The 13,605-nt window shown below is 45.5% G+C and overlaps 1 protein-coding gene across 1 annotated transcript in view; it reads right to left on the reverse strand.

The window, feature by feature from the left end:
• The window catches only part of BLK (BLK proto-oncogene, Src family tyrosine kinase), a 45,837-nt gene extending 42,353 nt beyond the window's left edge, over positions 1-3,484 (reverse strand). The window contains exon 1 of the mRNA XM_056343463.1: positions 2,991-3,484. The gene's annotated coding sequence lies outside the window, so the exon portion shown is untranslated. The remainder of the gene's footprint in view (positions 1-2,990) is intronic.
• Positions 3,485-13,605: the final 10,121 nt, after the last annotated feature.

Consider the following 13,605-nt stretch of genomic DNA (forward strand, 5'->3'; position numbering starts at 1 on the left):
TTTACTGAAAGACCACCAACTGATTGTCCCGCCCATGGGGGACAAATTTATACCCTCCTTTGCAGCCGCCCTGTCAAATGAAGCAACATTACTTCTTGCAAAAATTCCTCATTGATCACACTTTCCACACCTTTGCTCAGCTGCATCCCTCTCCTTCAAACATTTATATTTGGTTTTGGAAGTTTGAATAGGCCAGCCCGCAATGTTTTCTGACTTAAAACTAACCAACATTAACAAAGGCAAAATTACTTTGCAAAACCGCAGAAACATTGTTCTGCTCAGCTGCAACTTTTTCTTGGAAAAATTATAATTAGAAACTATTTTTTATTTCAACACAAGAAACTGCTGTGTTTTGAGGTTTGTTTTTTAGAAGGGATTTTTTTTGGCTGGCCAGTGAAATGAATTCACATGGATTTAACCCTTCTATGGAAGACAGGCTGACCTGTGAGAAGCAAATGGCTTGTTCAGCATGAAATACTGTAGGCTTGGTTTACATTTGTATTGTGTATGTTGTGCCTTAGCATTTATTTTTAAGCAATAACTGAGATCCTGTATATTCCATTTTATATGGTGATGTACTTTCTTTCAAGTTTCACAGTGATGTCCAGTGGTGCAGCCACTTCTTCCACAACAAGCAGCAGGACCCCAAGGCTGCAATTTGTTGCCAAACCCTCTGCCAAGGGGGAATTGCATCTTTTTTTATCCCCTCAGCTACTTCTAATCTTGCAATGTGGTGTCAACCTAACAAGAAAGCTGACTTGCACCATGTAAAACGAAGATGTGAATGGAAACTTTGGAGCTACCGAGGGCTCCAGCAGGATTTAGCCCCAGGTGTCTTGCAAAATTCTTGCCTGTGATTGAACCTTATTTATAGGGGAGCTCACCCACATGGAGTCAATGCTTGGTTGCCTCCAGAGTCTTGTCAACCATGGAAGAGCAGCAAGGAAACTCCCCATTTTAATATAGAGAGAATGGAAAGAATGAGGGGAAGGAAGGAAGACAAATCATGATGAAGTAATGATGTGCCTAAGTGCCCCTGATCAATACAGTGCCGTGACCCCCACAAAACCCATGGTGACCTGTTTCCACACCGGAGTGAGATGACAAAAAGCCTTGTCTGCACTTAAACACAACCTCAAGACCTTTAAGGATTCTAATGTGCTCAAAAAGCTGCCACAGAGGTTTAAAGGCTGAAAGGTCAGTCAGGAAAAAAGTCATGAAGCAGAAATAAAAGGGCTGATAGCCTTGTCTGAAACAAACACACAGCCCAAATTGTGCAGAAGTGGGATGCTCAGCCTGGGATATTGTGGGTTTACTTAACAGGGGCTGGGTAGCCCACCATCTCAGCTGAGAGCCCAGGGTATAAAAGCAACAGAACACCCCATGTTGATTAAGCTGAGCATGGAAAGTCATTGGAAAAGCAGATGAAGAAAAACCAGTAGCACCTTTGAGAAATTTTCACTTAAATGTGTCTTTCCTCCTCCATCAGAAAATTCAGCCTTTGCCTTTGTAACCCTCAAGGTGCAGCAATAGCCCTGTTTTGGCAGAACAAAACAAGCATGGGCCAGAAGTTGGGGTTTTTTCACAGGTTATTGTGCATCAGTATAATGATAATACTGCAGGAGGTCTGGGAGAAAAAACAAAATGTGGAAAAGAAATCACAAGCTCTGCAGCCCCCAAATATTCTGATAAAAATTACTTAAACCTTGATAGAATGACTAATGGAGCATACTAATGAGGGTGCTTTTGCTGCCTTGCAGCTGTCCTTTTTTTCCTCTTAATTTCCATCTGCCTTCTCTTCTTCAGCACGTACCAGAGCAGGGACATGAGTGTGCTCTGTGTGCAGCAGGAACATTCACTGCTGACAATGTACGCATCTTGCCCTGATTTTGCACTTTTACAGATCCATAATCAATTAAATACCACAGCAGCCCTGCAAGAAAGGCAAGAAATGCCCCGATTTCACAAGTGGGGTAACCAAAGCACCTGGAGGAGCATTGTCTTGCCAGGCATCACTGGCCACAAAGCCCCAGGCAAACACCTGAGGAGGTCTGAGATGCAAATGTCCCACAGTGCTGCAACTGCTATTCCCTCCCAGAAGTGGCACAGCAAAAAAGGCAGCTTCTGAGACAGCCAGACTCCGAGTCAGAGCACTGTGGAATTTTGAGTCTGGCCTAAATTCTAATCAGGAATGAAAGTTATGGACTTAGTGTTGACTCTGCACGTATGGGGATGGGAAGTGACCAAGGGGAGAAGCAGTATGTTCATCCTTCCTGTAACTGTTGGAAATCTCCAACTTGCCAGAAGCTTTGCCCACAACCAGCGTTAACCTGCCACTGGTTTTACCAGCTTGAATAGAGGAGCTGGTGGAAATAAAATGTTGCCTTCAAGGACACCATCTAACCCACCTTCAGTGGGGCAAAAGAAAGCAGAGATCCTCAGCCCCAAATATGCCTCTTGGCAGAAGAGGAATTAAAGCCTCAACCCTTCTCTGCACTGCACACAGCACCCATGGGTGCTGAGTCAGAGCCTGAGCATCCAAACTTCTACCTCCCCTTAGATTCAGATTTGGGTTCCTGATTTCACTTTCTCCTCTCTCTCTTCTTCCCAAGGAGTTCAGCTGCAAGAAACTCATTCACCCCCTGCTAATTAAAGGGCTTTCATCTACTTTTATTTTTTTGCAAGAGAGAGAGATTGGCCTGTGCCCACTGGGTCAGTGTCTGACTTAGAGCATCAGTCCCACCTCAGAAAGTGCCTTGATTTCAGCAATGAGGTGTTGCCAGGAGAGGAAGAGGTGCCCCCTGTCCCGACCCACAGCAGCAGTATGGCCCATTCAACATCCCACTCCCAATCTTTAAAGGCTTAATTACCATTGGTCCATAGATGGGCCAAATCTTTAAATACTCTAAGAAGATGCACCCAGTGGAGCTCTGGGAAATAAACAGGCAGCAGGAATGAAGCAAAATTGCTGGAAAATTGTTTGCACTTACCTGGTGAGTCCTATGTTTGGATTAAATCATATCCTGCTCGATCTTAATTGTCCACCAGAGTTAAAAAATCCCTTTCAGTCTGTGTAGTTAAGAACTCATGTTGATAATTTTTAATCCTTAGAGCATGTAGAAAGAGAAACCCTAATTCTTCTTGGTGTCGTCAGTTGACTGCTGTTAGTGGTTTCCTGTCGACAGCAGCTGAATGACAAGTTGAACTGGTTTGTTACACTTATAGCAATTAAGGGCTAGTAGTATAACCACACTGCTCATTTAGCACTAATATTAGAACTGTGTCTACCTTAGAAGAACTGTTACCCACAAAGGCTCGGTGGGCTATAAAAACTACCATCCCACTGCAAATGATGCCCTGAATCGCTCTCATTCAGGCTGGTGTGAGTTGAAAGTCATGCCTTGGAGCCACGGGGTATAAAAATGGTCTGCAAATGGGAGGAGAAATATGGGTCCTTGAGTTTTCTAGATTGGCCCATTTGCAGCTAAGAGCAGCCTTGGCCAATGGCAGGCGTGGAGGTATTTATTGCATGCGCTTAACCTTTGGGAGAGCTTATCTCGAGTTAGGTTCTAGTCTGAACATTTCCCCTTTTGTAATCATCTAGGTTACGGTGCTGTAATCTTACTTTCCATTTGAGGTTCTGTTTCTGCTTCAAATCTTAGCTGAAGAGAGTGGTTGTGTTCCTTTTCAGAGCTGGCTGCCTTTCGGCAAGGAGTACAAGACAGCTGCTGCCATTTAGGGCAATGGGGGCAGAGGGGCATGGGAGAGAGCTGAGAGCACATCCTGATGTCTCTTTATAGAGCATGGATGTAAGATCTTGTAAGATCTGCCTTCCCTCTATTTTGTGCAATTAGTTACTTGATGTGTTGCAGAAAGCTTTGCCTGGGCTGAGTGCCCACTACTGACCTGGAACCGCTGTGGGCAGGGACCAGCTCAGATCTCACTGTGCTGGGGTTTTTGGTGCCTGCTGCCCGCAAGGGTCTTTGGGCACCATGCAATACTGTGAAGCTCCATCATTCTCATTTACACCCTCATCTGCAGGGTTTCAGACCCACCAGCCCATCCGAAGAGTGTGTCAGCTACTGATCCTGCTGGATTTTGGGTAGAGCCTCTGCCACACCAAGACAAGCAGAAAGGCAAGCCAATCAAATCTTCACCAAATAGGACAACAGGGATCCTGCCTGAGGCTGACTGGGTGGTGGGCTGTTTATCAACTCTTCTTCAACATGAGGGATGGCAACTTTATGTAAGAGAACTTTGAATCTTGGGTCTCGGTCCTGCAGTTTCAGGTAGCATCCTTGGCTGACATAACAGCCTCCTGCTGATAGCTGTCTGGGGGATGGGCACAACATCCAAAGCATGGATCTTTCTGGAATAGTGGTCATTGGGAGCAAACGTCTGATTTTATGGTTCATTCATTTGACTGAAATAACAGCAAAGCAGAAGAATCTAACAAGCAACAACATTTCACTTGTTGTTTTCATTTTAATGCCCCCAAAAGGGGACAGTTTTATCCAGGAATGTGAAAAATCAAACTGCAGGACTGAAAAAAAGTAAAAAAAAAAAATTATCCATCTTTAATTTTTTTGCCCTGAGCTGATTGTCCAGGTTCAGTTTGTCAAGCCACCAAGTGTTGAAGTGAAACTGTGTTTTCTGAACAGTAATTACAGATCCAGAAATTTTACCCAGCTCTTGACGTGGAAATGAGCAGAAGCTGACTCTGGCACCAAGGGGGATAACAAGGACCAGGATGCTGCAGCTTTTGTCTTCATCATTCTTTCATCCCAACTTTAAGCAAGTGTCTGAGATGGACTTTTCTTACCTTTCCCATCCGTGGCTCAGGAAGTGAAGGAAATAAGTTGAGGGTAATCAAAAAAATTTTTAACTGAAATTTGAGGAGATTTTTGCCCACCCAAGATCCTTCCACTCTTGTGTTTTTCAGTGAAGATGCCTTACTGGGTAGCCAGGTAAGACTGGAAGGGGAATTTTTGGTTCACTAGCCATTCTGAAAAATAATTTACAACAAATATATTGGTTACAGTGGAACTCAAGCCCTTTTTCCAGCAGAGTGGTGGAAAACCCCTACATATCAGTCCTGAGATTTTAAATGCTTTTTGCTTCTATGGATTGCTGCAATGAATTGGATTAGCAGGTTTATTAGAGGAAAGTCATTACAGATGAGACACTTCAAATCTTTGGAAAAGGTTTTGATTTTCTTTAGAAATTATTTCTAATTCTTCAGGGCTTGGAAACTTTTTTGGAGTTGGAGGGAGGAGTAATTCACTAACTCCATATATGCATTTGCAAAGTTAGTTCTGGAGTTACCAAACTGATTCCTTTTGGCCTATGGAAAAAACAGATAGGCTGAAAATTCCTACCATGATTTTGGTAGGACTTCAGGCACGACTGTCTTTTGCTTTTGTCTTTGGTGTTGACTCACCTGGGAGAAAACTACAGAGAAAATATCACTGATACCCCAATGCAAAAACTATCATGATCTTCCATGACAGTAAAACTTACGAAATCTGATTTCCTGTTGATGCTTTGGTGTTTAACACCCTGGTGGTGCTCAATGTGAGGCTTTTCCTCTAGTGGACTTAGTGTCCTCATTCCTCTGCTCAGCCACCTCATTGCATCTTTGAAACATCTCCTCCTCTATCAAACTCAGCTAGAATTCACCAGAAAGTTTACAAGTTATTTGGTGGGATGGGTTGATGGATGGACCAACAATACAATAGGTTTGGAAATTCATAGGAAAACAAAATACCAGCCTTTCAAAATACTGAGAAAGAAACTTAATGGCTCACAGGGATGGTATTTGAATGAGGAGGGTCAAGGTTAAGAACTATTCCAAATAGCGGTAAAATATTTGCAGCCCCTTGCCTTGTTCCTGAAGCACTTCACATGCCACTGTCTTTCCCCTTGCACACCTGCATCATACTACCTCCATCTGCCTGCAGGATATATGGTCCAGAACCCACCTTCCCTGTTGCTTGAGCCTGTTTTATGCTGAAACAGCCCCACCTGCCACATTATTCCAGATTCCCAGCAGTCCAATTCTTCCCTGTGCCACATCCCAGTAACTGACAATCTGCATCGCATGCCAGGCTGGGCCTGAAGGCAGGCATGGACAACTGTTTCCATGGGAAAGGCAATTCCTCAGTCCCAGCATGCACACCTTTTTGGCAGGGTGAGACATGAATGCTCAGCATCATCCAGAAACAGAGCAGGGCCAAACACATGGTTACAAACACCCACCCTTGCGGTGGGGTGTTTCCCTTGTGTTGCTCAGAAACCCTGTGTTATCCCAGCTGGGAGAAAACATCTCTTAAACAAGCTGACCCAGACTAAAAAACAGAGCGATACTGAAAAAGGCCAGTCCCGGGTCCCTCAGTGATCCATGGAGATGAGCAGCCAGGTGACCACAACCCCCTACAGGTCTTCTGTGCTTGCATCATTTCCCTTGGGGTGACCAGGGGGCATCATTAACTGGAGACCTGCTGCCCTCTTTAGGTGACTCTGCCACATTTCCATGTTGACTGGCTCCCATGTGGCCCTCCAGTGATGTCAGAGGACTTTCTTGGTACAAGTCCATGTGCAGGAGTGGAGGCTTTACCTGGCTAGGATAGGATGGTGATGGTTGAGAGCGTCACAGCCTGCTCTCCCCAGCCCAGCATGAGCAGGCTGGGTCCCAGGAACTTTGCTTTGAGGAAAATGCATTCCTTTGGTGACCAACTGAGAAGCAACCATCGATGCTTCTGCAAGGTCCTCCCAGCGTGGAGTCCCACAGAATGGCCACGTTTCCTTGCCAGGAGGTCCAGCTCCTCTAAGCTCTGTTGGAAGGATGCCTGATAAGAAGTCACCCAAAGCCAGGAGTCAGAGCAAGAAGCAGATTGTTCATATCCAAGCTGTGTTGAACTGCTGCCTTTATGGTAGAGGAATGGCTATTTCTGCCCATATCAGGGGATACAGAGGCAGCTTAGAAGGTCCAGATGAAATTTAGCTGGCTATAGGGCATAGCTACCTTTATAGCACTTGTGGTGCTCAGATTGGCACAGGAGATTTGGGTTTCTTATAAAATATGGAGGGAATTACCACTACAGCAAACAATTCCCAGCTTTGCAAAACCACATCCCAGCAAGGACCCAGGCTTGGATCCAAGGGTTCCCAAGGATTCAGGAGCCCACTAGAAAAGGTGTTGTGCCCAGGCATGCTGTGGGATGTAGCTCTGGGAACTGGCACTTTCTGGAGCTCTGAGTACAACAGAAAGGCCTCAATGTATCTGAGCAAAAGAAAAAAACTCTGAGCCATAGGTATGAATGGTCTTAGTGATTCACAGAGTTATTTTGACTCATTGCACCTGATTTCAGGTTGGTCTGCTGCTTCTCTCATCAGTGGCAACATTGCTGCTCTTCAGCAGCTCCCCACCACAGTTTTTTTGGGTGAAGACAACTTAAACAAAATAAATTCAGGGCCAAAAACATTCAAAACCCATGAAGAGACTTCAGAGGGACCTGGCTCCAGCCTTTCACTTGTGTCTTATGGCAGCTCATTTGAAATCCATTACACAACTAAATTTAAAAATAAAAAAAAAAATTACAGAAGAGGGAGTGGGTGACAGTGTGTGGTCTGTTACTGTGATGAGATAGATGTCCAGCCTTGGTAGCGACACCTCTGCTAGTAAACTAACCCATGCCAGACCTGGTCTCTGGCCCTGAGGCCAAATGACCCTGTGGGGTCACATCCGTGCAATGAAATGCTCTTGGCTATCAAATCTGGGTGGCAGTACCCAATTCGTCTGCCTGGAAGGGGCCTTGGTCTTGCTCATTCCTGAGCCATTCCTTGGGATTGCTCATCCCACATCAAAACCAGACCAGGGTCTGTGTTTCACCAGGCTCCTGCGCCCATGTGTATTCCCTGGTGCTGTTTGGTTCATCGGCAGGGACCCAGTGTTCATTTTGATGAGGTGTTGCAGGAAATGTTGAACCACCCATTCGCTGCTAAAAGCTTAAGTGTAGCTGTAGGTCCATGTCAGATAATTTTAGCATGAAGGCAACAGCTCTTCCACCTCCTTGGTCCTTCTTCATCGCCAGCAGCCCCAGGAAGGGTAGGTGCAAGCTGTCTGGTGCCCACCTGCAGCACAAGTAGAGCTGATCACCAGACTGAGTTTGCATATGCATATCTGAAATGTGACAAAAAAGGGTGCTGGCAAAGCAAAAAAGATAAAAATTTTTAAATTGCATTTGCATCAGAAATGTGAAAATTCTGTTCTTTACTCTTTGAATCTGCATTGCTTCGTCTCACAGGGAGCCTGCTCCCCCTGTGCTTAACTGTACAGGTGCAGCCTCTAAATCACTGGTGGGGTCTGGGGCACCCCCAGTCTGGCTGGCATTTGAAGGGAGGTGGAAAATCCCAGCCCTGTGATATGGTTTGTAAGGCCCTTGTTGGGATGCCAGGCTCAGGAAAGGGCTATATATCTCCCCCTAATGCCAGTGAGGGAGAGGAAGGGTGGGTTAGGCAGGAGAAGGGAAGGGTTAAAAAAAAAAAAAAAAAAGTAGGCTGTAGGGGGAATTCTATCACAAAAGCTGGATGTGGGAAGGGGCCTGGGTGGTTAGATGTTGATGGTCAACACTTAATCCTTCCTACCCCCGGGTCTGCAAACACAGCCTGTGGTCCTGAGACACCAGACTTGCAATAGATGCCTGTGGAGAGAAATGCATAGGATGCTTTAGAGAGCTGTCCCCAGGCTTTGAGGGGTTAACCTTCGGCTCGGGTCGAGGACAGAAATTTCTTCTCTCCCCTGTCTTTGCTTCTGGCCCTGAGCTAGCAGCTGGGGCACATACCTCTATCAGCCCCGCCTTGAAACAGTTAAAATGGTTTCCAGCCCCACTGGGCAAGGAGCAGGATGTAAGTGTCCTTTCTCAGGACACAAGAAAGGCAAACTAGTTCCTGAGCTGGTTTCTGTCAGAGGATGGACAGTGCCAGCAAGCCAGAACTAGCCACGGTGCCTCGAGATACCCACCCTAGGGCTGAGTTTGGAGCAGGGGAGATGAGATGGGAGCGGAGGAGATGACACTGGAGCGGAGGAGAGTGGAGGAGATGACACTGGAATGGAGGAGAGCTGAGATGAGCCGCGGAGAGTGGAGAAGCTGTAAGAGACTGCGCCTGTGAGACCTACCATCGCCACAGTAGATGTGTTTTCTCAACTTTGCTATGGCAGGAAACTCATACATTGTTAAGGCAGGAAGATAACATTATTGCCACAGAAGAGATTTAAGGCAGGAATATAACACCACTGCCACCACATACATTTTTAAAGGAGCAAATCGACTGACGCCATGGAGCTACAGGGGAGGCTGATACTGCAAAACTTAACCAAACCCCTGTGCATGTGCCCAGACTTGGGGTCAGGGGGATCAAGGTGCCTGGAGGCCCCTGAGGAACGTTGGGCACGTACACCATTGTTGGGTGGGGGGTGTGGTTGAGCAGAACAGCTTGTAACAACTCTAGAAAAAACAGAACCAACTAACATGGGACAGAACGTTCCCCCACCGGACTTGAAAACTAATTGGACTGTCAGGACGCCACAGCTCCAGGCTGGTAGCTATTGCTTTGAACTCTTTCCTTTTCTTTCCTTCTTTCTTTCCTTCCTTTCTCTCTCTTTATCTTGCACCCTCTCTCCCTTTGCATTCGCAGGTTTATTGTTGGGCAAATAAAGTTCCTTGGCTCTTGACTCCGTTTTGAGTCTTAATTCTGTCCCCGAGAATACTAACAGAACCAATCCCTGGTCTCAGACCGGCATGCAACAAATATAGTGACTGTTTTCTTGTCTGAGAAAGCAGGTAGCCCAAGTTTTGTGATGTCCTTGACATGGCTACCAGGGCACGGTGAGAAACAGCAAGAAAATTCTGTCCTGGCATCTTCTCCATAGGAGCAGTGGCTGGATGTTTCCTATGTCAGTTTCAGCTCTGGATGAGTGCAAAAGTGATGGGTCAATTTTCTCACATCAGAAAGCTGGTAGCCCAAGCTTTGTGGTGCCCCTCACGTGCCTACAAGGGCACAGTGAGAAATAGCAAGAGAATTCCTTCCTGGCACTGTCTCCAGAGCATCAGTGGCTGAACATTTCCAACATGTATTTGGGTTCCAGTAGAATGCCTAAGTAATGGGCCAAATTTCCTCACATCAGAACGCAGGTAGCCCAAGTTTTCTGGTGTCCTTAACGTGGCTATCAGGGCACAGTGAGAACCAGCAAGAGAATTCTGTCCTGGTACCTTCTCCAGGGCAGCAGTGGCTGGACAGTTCCAGTGTGTATTTCGGCTCCCTACGAGTGCAAAAGTGACAGGTCAATTGTCTCTTCTCAGAAAGCAGGTAGCCCAAGCTTTGTGGTGTCCTTCATGTGGCTACCAGGGCAGGGTAAGAAACACAAAGAAAACTCCTTCCTGGCACTTTGTCCGGTGGAGCAGTGGCTGAACGTTTCCAATGTGCAACTGAGCTCCGAACAAGTGAGAATAGCCAAGACCCATGAGAAAATGTAGTCACCATTTTCTTGGCTCAGGAAGCAGGTAGCCCAAGCTTTGTGGTGTCCTTCACATGGCTACCAGGGCACAGTGAGAACCAGCAAGAGAATTCTGTCCTAGCACCTTCTTCACTGGAGCAGTGACTGGACATTTCCAATATTTGACTGGGCTCCAAATGAGTACAAAAGTGACGGGTCAGTTTTATTGTTTCAGAAAGCAGATAACCCAAGTTTTGTGATATCCCTCAAGTGGCTACTAAGGCACAGTGAGAGACACAAAGAAAATTGTTTCCTGGCACTTTTTATGCGGCACCATTTGTTACACACAGCAGTCGGGCTGCTTCATGCAGGCAGGAATGACAAATTGCTGCTGTTGTCTCTGCATAAGGTGCATCCCCCGTTTCACAGTTCCTGCAGACCTTGACAAAACAGCTCCAACTTTTTTGACATTCTGGCATCATTAAAACATCTTAAACATCCCCAAAGCTACAGCATTGGATATCTGACAGGGAAGGATTGAAAGTCATCTCCTGAGAAGTTCTCTGAATTATTACTAATGGCTTTTAACCATTCTTGGAACAATGGGGAAATCCTTGAGGATTAAGAAAAGAGGAAAAAAAACAACCCCCAAAACAACAAGACATTCTCTCTCCTCATCCAAGGAATAAAAGATAAAAAGAAAAAAGAAACAAAACTCTAGTGTTATCCAGTATTTAAAAAATTATAAGCTGCATGGTCAGTGTAAGTACAGCTCATCAGGTCTGAAATCTCCCAGGCAAACCAACAGAGCAGTTGACATTGAAGGATCTTATAAAGAAAAAACAATCAAAATGGTTTCACAGAGAACAGTTTTCTGTGAACATTATTTTTTAATTAATTACACATCTGGGTTGGTAAAAGTATCTATTGACACCATAAATTTCTGTAAGGCACTGTTCTTGAGCCCATACCTTACAGAATGTTGGTGGAGCATGTTAGACGCTAGTTAGTACATAAGGATTTGTCCTAGAGAAACCCAGAGTCTGCAGCTATTTGGCATCTTTATCAAGCAAGTTAATGAAATTAATAAAACAATTGCACAGTCAATCTGCAAAAGAAGCTGACAACAAATGAAAGCAATGAAAAGACTGATTATACAACAAAGTTTTCTGGAAAAGCTGTTCAATAAAAATACAGTTATTAAGGTCCCTGCTAGAGTAATGCTGTGAAATAGATCGTAATGTTTTAGAAAGGAGAGACACGTTCGTCGTGTGCCATCTGGCCTTAAACCCTGGTTACGTGAATTTCTAGAAATAAAGGGAACAGGCCTTCAGACACATTTTCAGAACAACCGAAAAATGCATTTCAGAGGGTAAATGGCAAACTGAATGTGAACAGCGTAATGAAGCAGCTGGTAAGGAAAAAAAGAGGTAGCTGAGAGTGGAGCAATGCTACATAAAACAGACTAGTACAGAATACCGCAGCTGGTTCCTGCTTCACCTCTCTGGACTGAAAAAGTCAAAAAAACATTGATCAGTATATAAAATGACAGCAAAGCACAACAACAACAAACAAGAAAAAATTAGAAAACAACTGTGTTGACTGAGACTAGCAAGTCTCAGTTCATACAGCAAATGATCTATGGAGTTAATTAAGACTACAAATACGTAGGGAGCCATTTCTGGTACCATAAAGCTATTTAAGTTACCAGGACTGAGCGATATGAGATGCAGGAGCTGAAATTAAAACAAAAGTTCAAATGAGAAGATATAGTTTTTAGTGTAATTAATCAGTGGAACAAGTATCGAGCGACAAGCTGGTCTATTAACACACACACACAGAGACACACAGACGCACAGACACACACACACGCGCGCATGCGCGCGCCCAACTAGATCTCTTCCTAAAAATCTGTAGGAGCTGTTTGCTGGGGCAATGACTGGTGTCCCTCAGGCGTCTCTGTTGGCATCAATACTATTTCCTGACCTCATCAGTGACGCAGACAGGGGGACCTGTTGGAGCACTGCGCCCGGAGGAAGGCCAGGAAAACGATCAGAAGGCTGGAACGCCTCTCCTAGGAGGACAGGCTGGGAGAGCTGGGGCTGCTCAGCCTGGAGAAGAGAAGGCTTCAGGGAGACCTTACTGCAGCCTTTTGGTACATAAAGGGGCTTGTAAGAAAGGCTGAAGACTTATTCACCAAGGCTTGTAGTGACAGGACAAGGGACAATGGTATTAAACTGAAAGAGGGCTGATTTAGGCTGGACAAGAGAAAGACATTTTTGACAATGGGGGTGGTGAGACACTGGAGCAGGTTGCCCAGAGCAGCTGTGGATGCCCCATCATTGGAAGTGTTCAAGGGCAGGTTGGACCAGGCTTTGACAAACCTGGTCTAGTGAAAGATGTCTGCGCCTATGGCCAGGGGTGTGGACTAGGTGGTTTTTAAGAGTCCCTTCCAACCCAAACCGTTCTGTAAGGTAGAATTTTGACCTGGATTTGCAAAATGTTAGGCTAACTGAACTCTTATGGGCTGAATAGCACTCACAGGTGCTTGAACAGTAAATCTTAGCACAGTAGGCTGTAGTACAGTTCCCTGGTTTTGTACATTAGTTATAGCCCCCCATACACGTGAATTCCCCAATTAAAATACCTCCCTTGAGGCTAAATTCTCCCACACCCTCAGCGCAATAGAGCCCAGCTGCAGTCACACTGGGTAGCCTGCCTTTTTCCATCTACAGCAGGATGCAGGTGCTCCTGAAAAGATGACACTCCTCACAAGTAGTGAACTGCACTGGTGCAGCAGCGCCAGCACCTCTTAACCAGCTTGAGCCAAACCAGCTGACAATCTGCTGTAACACTGATGGAGCATGAATGTACTGCTGGATAATGGGGGTTTTCCCACATGCCATGTTTGTGTGGGGGAAGATGCTGTTGATGCATCTCTATAAAAGCCAGGTGGTCACGAATTATCCATGTCTAGAAAGCAAGTCTGGCTAGTAACTCCTAAATGACAGTAAACAGGACTCTAGGCTGAAATCACTAAGAAAAACCTCCTATACGTCTTGGGTTTATCATGTGGTCCATCTCTTGGGTGGGAAGGTAGGAAACGTGGT

The sequence above is a fragment of the Falco biarmicus genome, chromosome 6 (assembly GCF_023638135.1).
Source record: "Falco biarmicus isolate bFalBia1 chromosome 6, bFalBia1.pri, whole genome shotgun sequence".
Classification (NCBI taxonomy): Eukaryota; Metazoa; Chordata; class Aves; order Falconiformes; family Falconidae; genus Falco; species Falco biarmicus.